The 12,135-nt window shown below is 38.7% G+C and overlaps 1 long non-coding RNA gene across 2 annotated transcripts; it reads left to right on the plus strand.

Moving 5' to 3' along the window:
* Positions 1–5,560: 5,560 nt before the first annotated feature.
* Positions 5,561–8,781, plus strand: LOC135260368 (uncharacterized). 2 transcript variants are annotated; one of them, XR_010331553.1, is made up of 3 exons: positions 5,561–5,790; positions 7,801–7,971; positions 8,296–8,781. It is a non-coding gene; the product is annotated as an uncharacterized LOC135260368 (long non-coding RNA). The 2 variants fall into 2 exon arrangements; XR_010331552.1 differs by having other exon boundaries at positions 7,801–7,967.
* The last annotated feature ends 3,354 nt before the right edge of the window (positions 8,782–12,135 follow it).

The following is a 12,135-nucleotide window of genomic DNA, read 5'->3' on the forward strand; positions in this document are numbered from 1 at the left end:
GTTTGAAAAAACTGTTCTTGAGTTAAAACTGGTGAAATGTGTTGATATCTGGCAAAAAAGGTTGAAAAATAGTTGAAAAGAATTAATGTTTTTCATTTTTGGATGAAAAATGTTTCAAGAGCAATGTAAATATTATTATTTCAAATAAAATGTACATTTTATGGTAATTTTTTGTGAAGGTGAATTTGTCTTATCCATGTATTTAGGTGAATGCCATGTGACATGCTGCAGAAGTAAAGTTTCTATCTTGTGTTAAGTGTCATTCTTATACTTACAACAGTACAGTAGGTATGTCTAATGTGGCCCTAGTCTGTGGCTCTTAACTCCAGTTCTCTGAGCTCAGATGAGTTTTTCCATCCACACTAGGTAGTTCACTGTGTGATGTGATGGCTAGAATGAAAAAAGTAGTGCTCCAGTTCCTGAATTCTGGGGTTGGGAAACACCGACCTATGTGACACAAAATTCAACTGGCATGTGGTATGACACAACATTAAAGACTAAATATTAATTTATTATGAGGTTAGTAAGTAAGTCTGATTTAGCTTACACATAGTCAACATTTCTGAGAATACACACTTTTTTTCCCCATTTATTAATTACACATTCAAAATTTTCTCCACAAGGCCACTGGCAAAGTAAATGACCAGCCCAAAACACTCAGATTCCAGAGGGTCAATAGTTTCCCTCAAATGTGCTAGGTGCTGGTCATCCATTTAGCACTGGCACACGCACTCCCTCTCATGGCTGAAAGTCAGCAGCACTGGCCTCGCAGTCAATGGAGGAATGTTGAGGTCCTGAGGGAAAACATCAATAGAACATCATGAACAGAACATTCTCAATTTACTCCAGCAAATGAAAGTGGTGGTGGCTTCAGCAATCAGGAATATCAGTCTTTAAAGGATGTTCATGTCAAGTATGAAATAAAAGCAGTTACTTGTCAGTACTCATGAGGCTTGGTGTTGCCACCAGATGGTACACTAACCACAACCACAATCACTAAGGTTCAATTTTAACGAACATTACGTGAAATTACAAGAGGAATTACATTACATAAAGATTTTCTGGTGCTTCCACAAGTAACTGCATCTGCCCTAACTCCCGAAACTGGTTTGGAGTCAAATTTGGCTCTATTCTGAGTGGATGATTGTCTCACCCTTGACAGAACATGTCAAGGTGTGCCTATATAATTTCAGTTAATCAAAAAGTTATATCTTTGTGAAATTACCATTTGATTAACTGAGGACTAAAGGTGAGCTATATCCCTCCATAAAAAAGCAGGAGCTGGAATGTGCTAAATAATTTCCAATTTCCTGTACCTGTCAATTTCCTTCTGAGGGTCAATGGTTTGAAAAAATAATTTTTCCCCACTTTGTGTGAAGATTATACAGCAACCCCTTCTCACTTTCCCTTACTTTTTTGGTTCCTCTTTCTCCCCTCCAGAATTACATCAGTGAGGATGTTTTTCCCTGTTCATAGTCGTAATTCAGGTTGTTTTAGACACATTAACTTTGATGCAGTTGCCAAGGTTCTGATGGGAACCAGAAAAATAGAACACACTACTCCTGTTTTGAGGTTCCTCCACTGGTTGCCAGTTTAAAACAAATTCATTTTTTTCAAGGTTCTATTGTTGGTTTATAAATCCATCCATGGCCGAGCACCTGAATACACATGTGACCTGCTGCCAAAATGTATTCCAGGCAGGGCCTTCCACTGAACCACTGAATCCCACCTGCTACTTTTTTCCTAAAATTAAGACTACAGCTTATGGATAAAGCCATTCCCCACAGCAAATAAGTACTGCCGATTTAGGTCGCCTTTGACTAAGTACTTTAACTCATGTGGAACCTAGTGTGCGCCCAGGGCTGCATTAGCTGACCGCATGAAACTGTGGCAAAACAAACTTTTCAATGAAGAAAAGGCACATCTTCAGAGGACCTGTCAATACAGCAGGGCAAAAGGTAAAGGACCCCAGCCTGCGTTTATCCCTGCTGGAAGATCTCAACAACTGAATTCTCCCGAACGATCCAGCAGCGACCACCGGAGGCAACAACACACATGGAAGGACCTCTGAAGTAAGACTGACTAAACAACCCAGGCAGTAGCTACTGTTCAGATTAGTCTTAACTAAAATTAATGAATGAAGTGGTATCTACAAAAAGTGCTGTAATTTATTCATGGTGTAACTGAACTGTATAAAAGTTTCCTTGAATAAAACCTGAGGACTTTAACCACATGTGAATTGATTGCAAATCTGAAATTATGGAATATAACCAAATCAAGAAAAAAAGTATTTGTCCCAAACATTATGGAGCTTGCTGTATTTATTGCATTTCTGGATGTGTGCTCTGTTTGTGCATATGCTTCCTCCCTGCCAGAACAAATGTTAAATTTGTTTTAGCTTTTTAATCACTTGTAAATCTTTATTGAGTTATTTTCTGATGAAATGTGCTAGAAATAAAGTTTTTACAATTAAAGCTTATTATAATATTTCCCTATAATTTTTTTAAACATGCATTTATTTATATCACCGCACCTGTAGTCTCGGGAGAAAAACAAAGTGCGAAGAGACCAGAGACACAGGTTGGTAACTAACTAGTTCTACACAGCTAACAGCTGTCAGGTGAGGCAAACTCGCTAGTTAGCTGATGTACCCAGCTAACAACCTGCAGTTCACAATATCCTTATTGTTGCTCTTTCATAAAAATAATGGATTTGTGTTGATCATATAAGAACGGTCATTTTAATGTATTAATCTTTTATTGCCCTCTTCAGACATCTATCTGCCCCTCTGGCCTCTTCCTGCTGCCAAGACTAAAGCAGTCCCCTCTGTACAGGAGTACATTCCATTGTGTGACTTCCCCTAAGTGGTGTGGAGCACTTCCATTGCATCAACTGGTTTTGCAGCGGTTCTGCTTTTTGCATTGTTTATTGATTTGGAGGGTGTTTCCTTTTTGTTTATGCTCTTGCCTGTGAAGCGTGATCGTCCATTTGCATTGTTTTTTTATTTGAATTGTGCGTCCCTTTATGCTTGTGCTTTTGTTTTTGAAGCATGATTGTCCATTTGCATCATTTTTAGAGTTGGAGCACTTTTCCCTTTCTGTTTGTGCTTTTGTTTTTCAAGCATGGTTGTCCATTTTTATTGTTTCTTTTTCTGGAGTGCACTTACCTGCATGATTGTGCTTTCGTTTTTGAAGCACGATCGGCCTTGCGGGCCCCCATACGGCATGTAAAAGCCGTAACTTGGAGGATGGCATACCTGCCATCCCAATAAACAAGTACTGCAGCACATGTAGCATCCTGTGGCACCAAGCAAGATGCAGATTAATGACAGGAAGTTCATTTAAAAAAGGAAAAACTGCACACTATTCTCTCACACAATTTATCTCACACAAATTTAGCTAAAAAGGCTTTAGCTGGGAAACAACCGTATCTAAGTTAGATGTTAGATAAGGTCCCATTTTTTCAGGAAGGATAAAATGATTCCTCTGATTCTGCTCACTGTTTCCTGCAGTGAAGTTTCCCCACTCCTGAGACTGAAACAGAAGGCAGGCAACACTCACATTCACTGCACCTTGATCGCCTCTTACTCGGTGATAGCTGCCGCCTAAATCACTGAAGTCTGAAGTCATTCAACCAAAATCCTAATTTTGTTTGTCCCACCCGCAAAGTCCCTAGACACACTATAAACTCAAATTTGAAAACAAATCCATTCATTATTTTTTGGCTTTGGTTAACTGGTTACCCAAATTACCCACAGCAACATAAAAAAATAATAATAAAAAAAAAAATATATATATATATATATATATTATTTATTTATTTATTTATTTATTTTTTAAATTCCAGTTGAGTTTTTTTTTGTTCATTTTTAGCAGCGTAACAGAAATGAATAAGCGAGTGTTACTTGGACCAATCTGCTGGTGAGTACTCATTTACTTGAGTAAACAGTATCACCTCTAATTATGATTGTTCAAACTTCATCAGTTCCATCATTTTGTGCTAGAACAGATTTTAACACAATGCAGGGTTGGCTCATTACCATTTGCTACTCTTAATTCTCCACAAATGGCATTTTCAATGGCCAAGTGTGCAAACTTTGCATTTAGGATTTCACTGATTTCAGTTGTAAGTCTGTTGATCAATTAATGAATGCAAAATGCCCTTTCAAGAGATTATTTCCCTGGCACAGTAGAGAAAAAAGGAAGCATTAGTTATCAGAGAAGTAATTAATTTATTTCTCAATTTATTCATTTAGACATTTAAAGTATCTCATTAAAAACTAACAGCTGCACTTCAGGAATAGCAATTTATGTTGCAACTAAAACCAACATACACTTTTAATTATGACACGATTACCATCTTATTTTGTTGTTGTAACTAGTAGTTTGGCTCTCCTGAGCTCAGCATTGACACTATAACTTTAAATGCCTCCAAGGAGCTGAATAAGAACTTTTTTATAACTGGCTTGCTGCACACCCACTACGATGGAATATTTCAGTCTGGGATACAGCTAAAGAAACCATATTTTCACTTCAGATTTCAAAGGTTACTTGTACAGTGCATATCATTTTCTTAAATCCAAACAAATCTCTATATTTTACATTATTTCTCTATACATAATTTTATTTTTGTCCAGAAAAAGCAACCATTAAAAATGGGTGCATTTAAAATTCAGTGGCACGAGCGCTAGACTAGAGATTTAATTCATTTCAATCAAAATTCCTTCATGGGAATTGAAGCTGTACTCTGGAATAATGAATAATGCATTTGGATTTGTTAGCTGAAGCCTGCCCAGACTCAGAGAAGTTATTCTAGCTTGAAGAATTACCTGGCTTATTAGGATGGACTGAATTCCAGACTTAAACTGGCTTAAAATCATTAGAGCTGCACACAAGTGAAACATTTAAAGTGAGTGTGTGATGTCAGGATGGAAAAAAAAAACATTTAAAATGCAAAGAAAGAAATGAAAGAAATGTAAAGTACAAGAAATGAAAAGAGCCAGACAAAGGAGAATAGTTACTTTTTGAGAAAAATATATTATAAAATAATCTACATTTTTTAATTCCTAAGAATTATATTACTGACTCAGTTTTTTTCCTTTGCAGAATCATTTGTATGCTGAACACTGCTTTAGCTTTGAGTAATGTCCAAGTTGTAATAAACAGTGGTTTCTTATGCAATGTTATGTTGCCAAAATTGATTTTTAAAAGCTATGGAACAGGGGTGTCAACCTCCAGTCTTGGAGGGCTGCAGTGTCTGCAGGTGTTTTTGGTTTCCTTTTGATCAGCAGCCAATTAAGGCTTGGAGTACAAGGCCTGTGGACTCTTTAGCCAATCAATGATTTTAATTAATTACTCATGCTGAAACACACCAACAACCAGCCGACAGTGCGGCCCACCAGGACTGAGTTTGACACCCCTGCTATAGAACAACGTTCCTGGGTGATATACCCAGCTGATACTTGCCCTTAGTGGGGGGGCCGGGCCACACCTAATGGTTAAGAAGGCACACACACCTGGTTTGTGTGAATAAATCCGCCCAAGTCTTAAAAGTGTGCTTCTTCCCACAGCAGGTGGCCGAGAGCTGGATCTACAGGAGTCTGAGACAACGAGAGGGAGTAGGGAGAAAAGGCATACAGAGCTGAAAGGCTAACGCCTGAAAATATTTATGTTGTTTGATTTATTTCGCTTTGTTATTTTAGCTCATTGCTTTTACCCAGATCGCCGGAAATCCGGAATTATCAAATTTCCCTGTGTCCAGCTGTTCTGTCCCTCTCAGGGATGTCATGTGGTGAGTGACCAGATCAAATCAGATCCTCAATATGAGTGAGGAACCCCAGCCAATGCTCAATGCTCCAGTTTTTTTCTGCTGTTATTTTCCTGTGCTATGTGAAGAGTGCTGTCCTTGTGCACAATAATGCAATAATGGCATGGCGCAGATCAGAGAAAAACAGCGGCTAGTTTTAACACCTTTCAGAAACTAGCACAAGCAGTAGGTCTGCTTATAATGGAGAATATTTCCAACATGGAACAGGGCTAGAATTACTACTGGGCTTTTCATATTTAGAGAGAAAAATAAGGACTGAGCAGCAGGTAAAAAGTACTATTCAGAAAATATTACAATTTTCACAAAGTGTTCAAAATGAAGGACAACATTGTACTTAAATGGCACGTAAGCTATACAAATGATTTTAATAATGACAAAAGCAGACTTATTTCTTTTAGACCCATAATAGAAAGATAATTTGCAGCAATGTGAGGCACTGAAAAGGAAAATTGAGACATTATTATTAGTCCACTAAATCCCCATAATGCACCTTGCACACACTTCTCCCTCTAACTTATATGCATAGAATTTAGCTACCCAGTACCTACTGTATGGATGATGAATTATTGTTTCACAATAGCAGTCACTTTTATTCAGGCAGCTCTACACAGCCATAAATACAGACAGCTATGAACAGAGTGCTATCAGAAAAAAAATTGACCGGGTGTGGTCAAATATTGGAATTGTTATTGCTTTGTATCGGGAAAATCATGTTCTCAGATAAAATATATTAACTGGTTGGTCAGTGAATACTGTGCTTTCACATCTGTTTAGTGTCCATGTGTAATAAAGAAAGTTCACCCTTCCTTTCCCCACTAGAAAACTACAACACATTACTATAAAATGTGATCATAAAAACTGCTCAAGGCAAGTACAGTGCCTGAGTCAATCCAGCCTGACCATATTAAAAGTCAAAAGCATTTCCTCCCCCTTCGAAGGGGAACTTGTCCCCCTTCAAAAGGTACGTTTATTTTCTACTGCAGCATTTTTGTAGCCTTAGAGAGCATCCCATCCCATCCCAACTGCTATCACAGTCCCATGAAGAAGAGTATGCTTTTCCTTGGCCTGGTTGCAATTAATCTGTCCTCATTTTTCATTTTGCAATTAAATGCAAGTGTTATTTTTTACTGATTTATTTTTTTACAAACACAGATTATAAGTCCATCAGTCACCAGTACTGACGTGCTGAAATTTATTTGAGAAGAAAACTGTTTTCTTATAAGTCAGATAAGGGTAAATGCTGATTTAATGCAGCTCTTGTCTCAGTTTAGAAAATGAAACTGTAGGATGATCTGTCTCTGCAGTGCTAAGTTTCAGCTAGTCCACTTGCTATAAGCATTCCTGACAGTGAAGCAAACTGTAAAGGCTTAATGAATGCTTCAAAAGTTAAGTCATGCATTTCACCTTCCTTTCGACTGATTTTTAGATAAATAGACTTAAAATGTAGCCATGGGCCACATTTATCTTTTTTAGTTCAAAGCAGTCATGAGTGGGAGAGCGGCGCCATCCTCCCATTAAAAATAGTAACACTGAATACCTTTCTCCCCTGGGTCTTTCCTTTTTTTCTTCTCTCCCTCCCTCATCTGTGAGTGACTCATTCATGGGAGATTAGTGCATTTCCCAGAGAAAGTAATTAAATGTGGAAGACCCAGCAGCTCTGACCACAAAACCTGAGCTGAGAGAGATCAATGAAATGCAGCTAATGAATTTCTCCATTCTAACAGCTCTCTCGATTCTTAAAATGCTCAGGATTGCTGGCAGCGTTTCTCTGGGACCTGAAGCTGCTGAAACAATGGCAAAGACTCTAACAGACATGTTAACTCAGTCAACAAATGTGCATCCTTACTATATAAAACAGGTCGAAATGTGTTTTTTCTGCAGGAGGGAAAGTATAAATAAACAATGGTCATGTTAGAGGCCATTAGTTTCCCTATTCCTCATTGACTCATGCCTATGGTTCTCTTTGGTCCACAGGATTCCATCCAGCCAACCAAACAGTGTAAAGGAATTTTAGAAAGAATTTCTAGAAACTTTTATAAGAACATTCTGGTGAATGAAGATTGAAGCGGGTAACACAACTTCTGCCTTCTTTCTCTATCTCCAATGGATCGCCTGCCTTGTAACGACAAGTCTCCCTACAGGCAGGTATACTGCACAGCATACTACAGTACATAAATGCACTGCATATGTTAGAGTTACACGCTGTCCTGTCCACCTGTCCACCACTGTAATGCTCTGCTTGAGTACACTCCCACATGCCATTTTGCAGCTAATTCCCCTACTGCAACCTCTGGGAAGGGGCAAATAATCAATGAGTAGACATGCACAGATATACATCAAACAAATCACAAGATGAAGTGGGATGGAATCTTGGGCAATGGAACTTCGCTTATTCTGGGATAGTTCACACGTACCCCAAAATCGGTCCGGTCCCTTAAACACCTGATAGCCCATGTTCTTTCTTTCTAGCTGGGAAGATGGGTTTGTTTGTATTATCAGTGCTCCTGAAGCCTTCAATCAATTCCAAATGACCAACTCCAGATGTTGTTGTACAACCCCAGACTTGCACTGATCCTCAATCATCCTTGACTGATGATTGTAAAAATGGAGAGATAAGATCCATAGCATTGAGTTGTCTTCGCACAGTGGAAAGACTGAGAGAAACACCTGTGGATTCCATTAGATCCGAAGCAAGAGTGAGACTTGTTTTTTTTTTCTATCTCACAAAGATGCAATCCATTAGTACCATCTTTGTGATAGTGATAGTTTTGATGGTCTACCAGCCCTTGCATGGTTGTTAGGAGTACAATTTTCTCTGTCTCTTGCAATAATCTTTTGAAATCTGTTTTTTGAGTGCCTGTTTTCTCTCTTACAGTGCTATGAAAAAGTATTTCCTGATTTCCGCTATTATTGCATATTTGTCAAACTGAATGGTTTCAGATCTTTAGACAAAATGTAACAAAAATGTTTTTTTTAATTATAATTTATTTCTTGAAAAAAGTTATCAAACCCCCATATATCACCCATGTGAAAAAGTTATTTTAAAAGAAAGGGTTGGATTTGACTTTTGCACAGTAAAGGTCCAGTACTGTACATCAAATGTAAACATGCACAAATCAATACAATGCAAAAATGCTAAGCAAACAAACCAGGAAGTGCCCACGGCCACGATGGCCTGCACGTATCGTGGACAGTCACTATGAAATGAGTTCCTTGAGTTGTGGCTGTTAGTACTGGTCAGCTTCAGATGACTGGAACCAGGCTACAACCACTGCCCAGTTGGGTGCTGTGTATTGGGGGATTGAGGTGAACAACCTATTTTGTGGTAGATGAAAAGAAATTAGATGAAAAAGCACTATATAAATGCAATTACTTTTATGTATGTGTTTATTGTTGTTATTATTATTATTTGCTAATGTTCTTTGAAAATTTGTGTTTGAATGGGTTCACGAAATCAACGGACGCTTATAGGCTTTGTTTGCATTTTTTAAAAATCTAAATTTTATATTATGCCACATCCAGGTGCATCTTTTCATATAAAATGAAAGAAATCTGCTTTGAGATGAAAAGGGCCTTCCCTTGATCATCATAAAAATAGGGTCATATGGGCCTGAACTCTTTTTGTTTCTGCCGTTTAGAAGATTCAGTGTGGGAGGAAATGTGCTCTTTTCATCTAGAATTCATTTAAAGATATCCGATTCCCCAGGACTGGAACATATATAACGTTTTTATGTGGGTTCTTTCCTGGTCACTGGGCTTCTTGGATTACCATTGTAGATCCAGAGAACCAAACAATACCTTATGTTTCACTGTTGGACACCAACCACAGTCCCGTTCTCCAGCTATTAGATATGTGATAGGTAATATCAGTGATACTCACCCGGGAAGCAGTTTGCTGTACACAGAGTAAGCCCCCTGGCTTTACACGGAGTTAGCACGCTATATATACCTTTAATTCTGAAATTCATCTACCTGCTAACATAAAAAAGTACGCATTGCAATGTCTAACAATGTCAGACAACACTAACTCCATGCGGTATCTGTGCTACAATTGCTGTTAACTGATTTTCTCTGTGTGCCTTGGGAAGAAATCCTGCAGGCACCCCTGCCAGAGAGTATCCTGCTCTCCTATTTCCTGGTAGTCTTTAGCAGCCATGGAGCTGAAACAGCTTTGTGAGATTTGATCTGATCAGATTCATGAAGACGGCTGTAGCTCACAGAGGTAAATCAATGCATTAAACAGGCTGTTCCTCTGATGCAGGCACACTCCTGCATGCAAATTCCTTTGTGAGAAATGAGGATAAGTGAGTGAATTGGCCGACAAGGTGTTTCAGTCTATCAAAGTGCCCTTCGTGAGTGCAGAATGGGTCCTATAGCAGATACTTCCAAGTTTCTAGAACTAGCACTTATTAAGCAGCCATGAGGCAATTGTGTTTTCAGCAACTGTTATCTTCATCCCGCCGAGTGCTGCATGGGTTCAATTCAGTCTGGGCTCCTTAGTTTACCCCCATTTCAGCATTATTGGTCCTCCAACAATCTGTCAGGCTGCATCCCACAGGCCACAGGCTAGCAGGTGTCATCAGTGGAAATTAGCACTCCCCTAAATGGTGCTGTCTTTCTGTTGTACTGCGTGAAATGCAGTCACTGGCCCACAGACGAGTGCATAAGATGAATGCGCCCACGTAAGATGCAGGGCTCCATACATGGGTGTATGCGGCACAGTGCTGGCTATTTAAATATTGATGAAAAACTATGATAATGAAGAACAGAGCTCAGTGTCAGAAGTGCATCAGGAAGCAGCATTCAAATTAGGAGCATGCCTCAAGCTGGATGATTCATCCAACCAAACTCATATGAATTTAGAAGTCAGTTTGGTGTTCACACTTTGTGACTATAGACACACTGTGCAATGGCCAAATAGATCCAATTGTCCTACAATTGTCAGTTTGGAATATGGATTCAGAAAAAAGCCATAATCCGTTTTGAGCACAAGGGAAGAGGAAAAATACACGACTGGTTTGCAGACAGGGACAGTATGGATTGTAATTTTGAAGTCATAGATAAAGAAATTAGAAATCAGAAAAAAAGGGTCCGGTGCTGAAGAACAATTAATGACAAAAATATCTATGATCTAAATATAATAATTAATTAATGGTTGCTGTCAATGCCAGCATACACATATACACAAAGACGAATATCTGTTAACTGCACAACAATGCCAGCATCTATTGTGCTGCTATTATTTATGTATTTTGTCCACCGATAAAGCTACTTAAACATAGTTATATAGAATTACATTTTAATCTAGGCCGACTTGATGCACCTGCTTGTGATGTTGGCAAGCTTTTTCTTTTGATGACTGCCTGTGAAATATATATATAGAATATTGAAAACCATTTGTTGGGACAATGTCCTACATTGTTAAACAGTATATTCAGTAATGTACATTATTTCTACATGAAAGTGTCTATTCTGTATTAGCTAGAGTTTGAAAATGAAAGGCTACTTTTAAAGTCTTTTGTGACAAATAAAGTGTTTTTCAATGGTATCTGCGTATTGGTTTCAATTCTGGATTCAATTCGTATAATAGCCTTGGACTTTGAACACCAAGACAACCCATTCCCTCTAAGCTGATGAAGTATAAATCTAAGCAAAGTATATATTTATCACAAGTACCCTAAGTGAACAATGTACATGGAATGCATAGAGCAGATTTCTGTCAGGAAACTCTTGCTGCACCAACCAATGTTCGGCCTCAGCATTAACAAACTCACGCATTTCCATAATCAACCAATCACATACAAACATTTTCTCATACCCATCCAATCACGTGAGCACACAAACAATGGGACGCCAATTTAAAAAACAGTCAGATACCTCCAGTGCTGCTTATTGGCTGTGCTGCTTTTTACTACTGCACAGAATTGCACTGACCCTCCACCACTCCAGGTGACACCTGTTGTTTAGATCTGCTTCTAGATACTGGGGGGGGGGTTCTGGTATTACCGTTTAGTAGGGAGAGTATCATGCGCCCTGTTTGATAGGTGAGTGCATGCTGGTGTGAGGGAGTGGGAGTTTTGGGAGACCAACCGCAACTGAACAGGGGGTTCTTTAAGCTATTAACCAGAGGTAAAATAGCCACAAAGTCTCAAGGGAAAGGAAAACAATACTCCTTAGGGAGAGTATCCCAAAGAAAAGCTCTACACAACCCACGTACTGGGTAAAAAAAAAAAACTAAAGCTTAAGGAGTATGAAAATAAAACAAAACTGCCGGAGCAGAAAACGGGGCAACTCAAAGAAAACAGACCT

Source organism: Anguilla rostrata, chromosome 8 (genome assembly GCF_018555375.3).
Source record: "Anguilla rostrata isolate EN2019 chromosome 8, ASM1855537v3, whole genome shotgun sequence".
Taxonomy (NCBI): domain Eukaryota; kingdom Metazoa; phylum Chordata; class Actinopteri; order Anguilliformes; family Anguillidae; genus Anguilla; species Anguilla rostrata.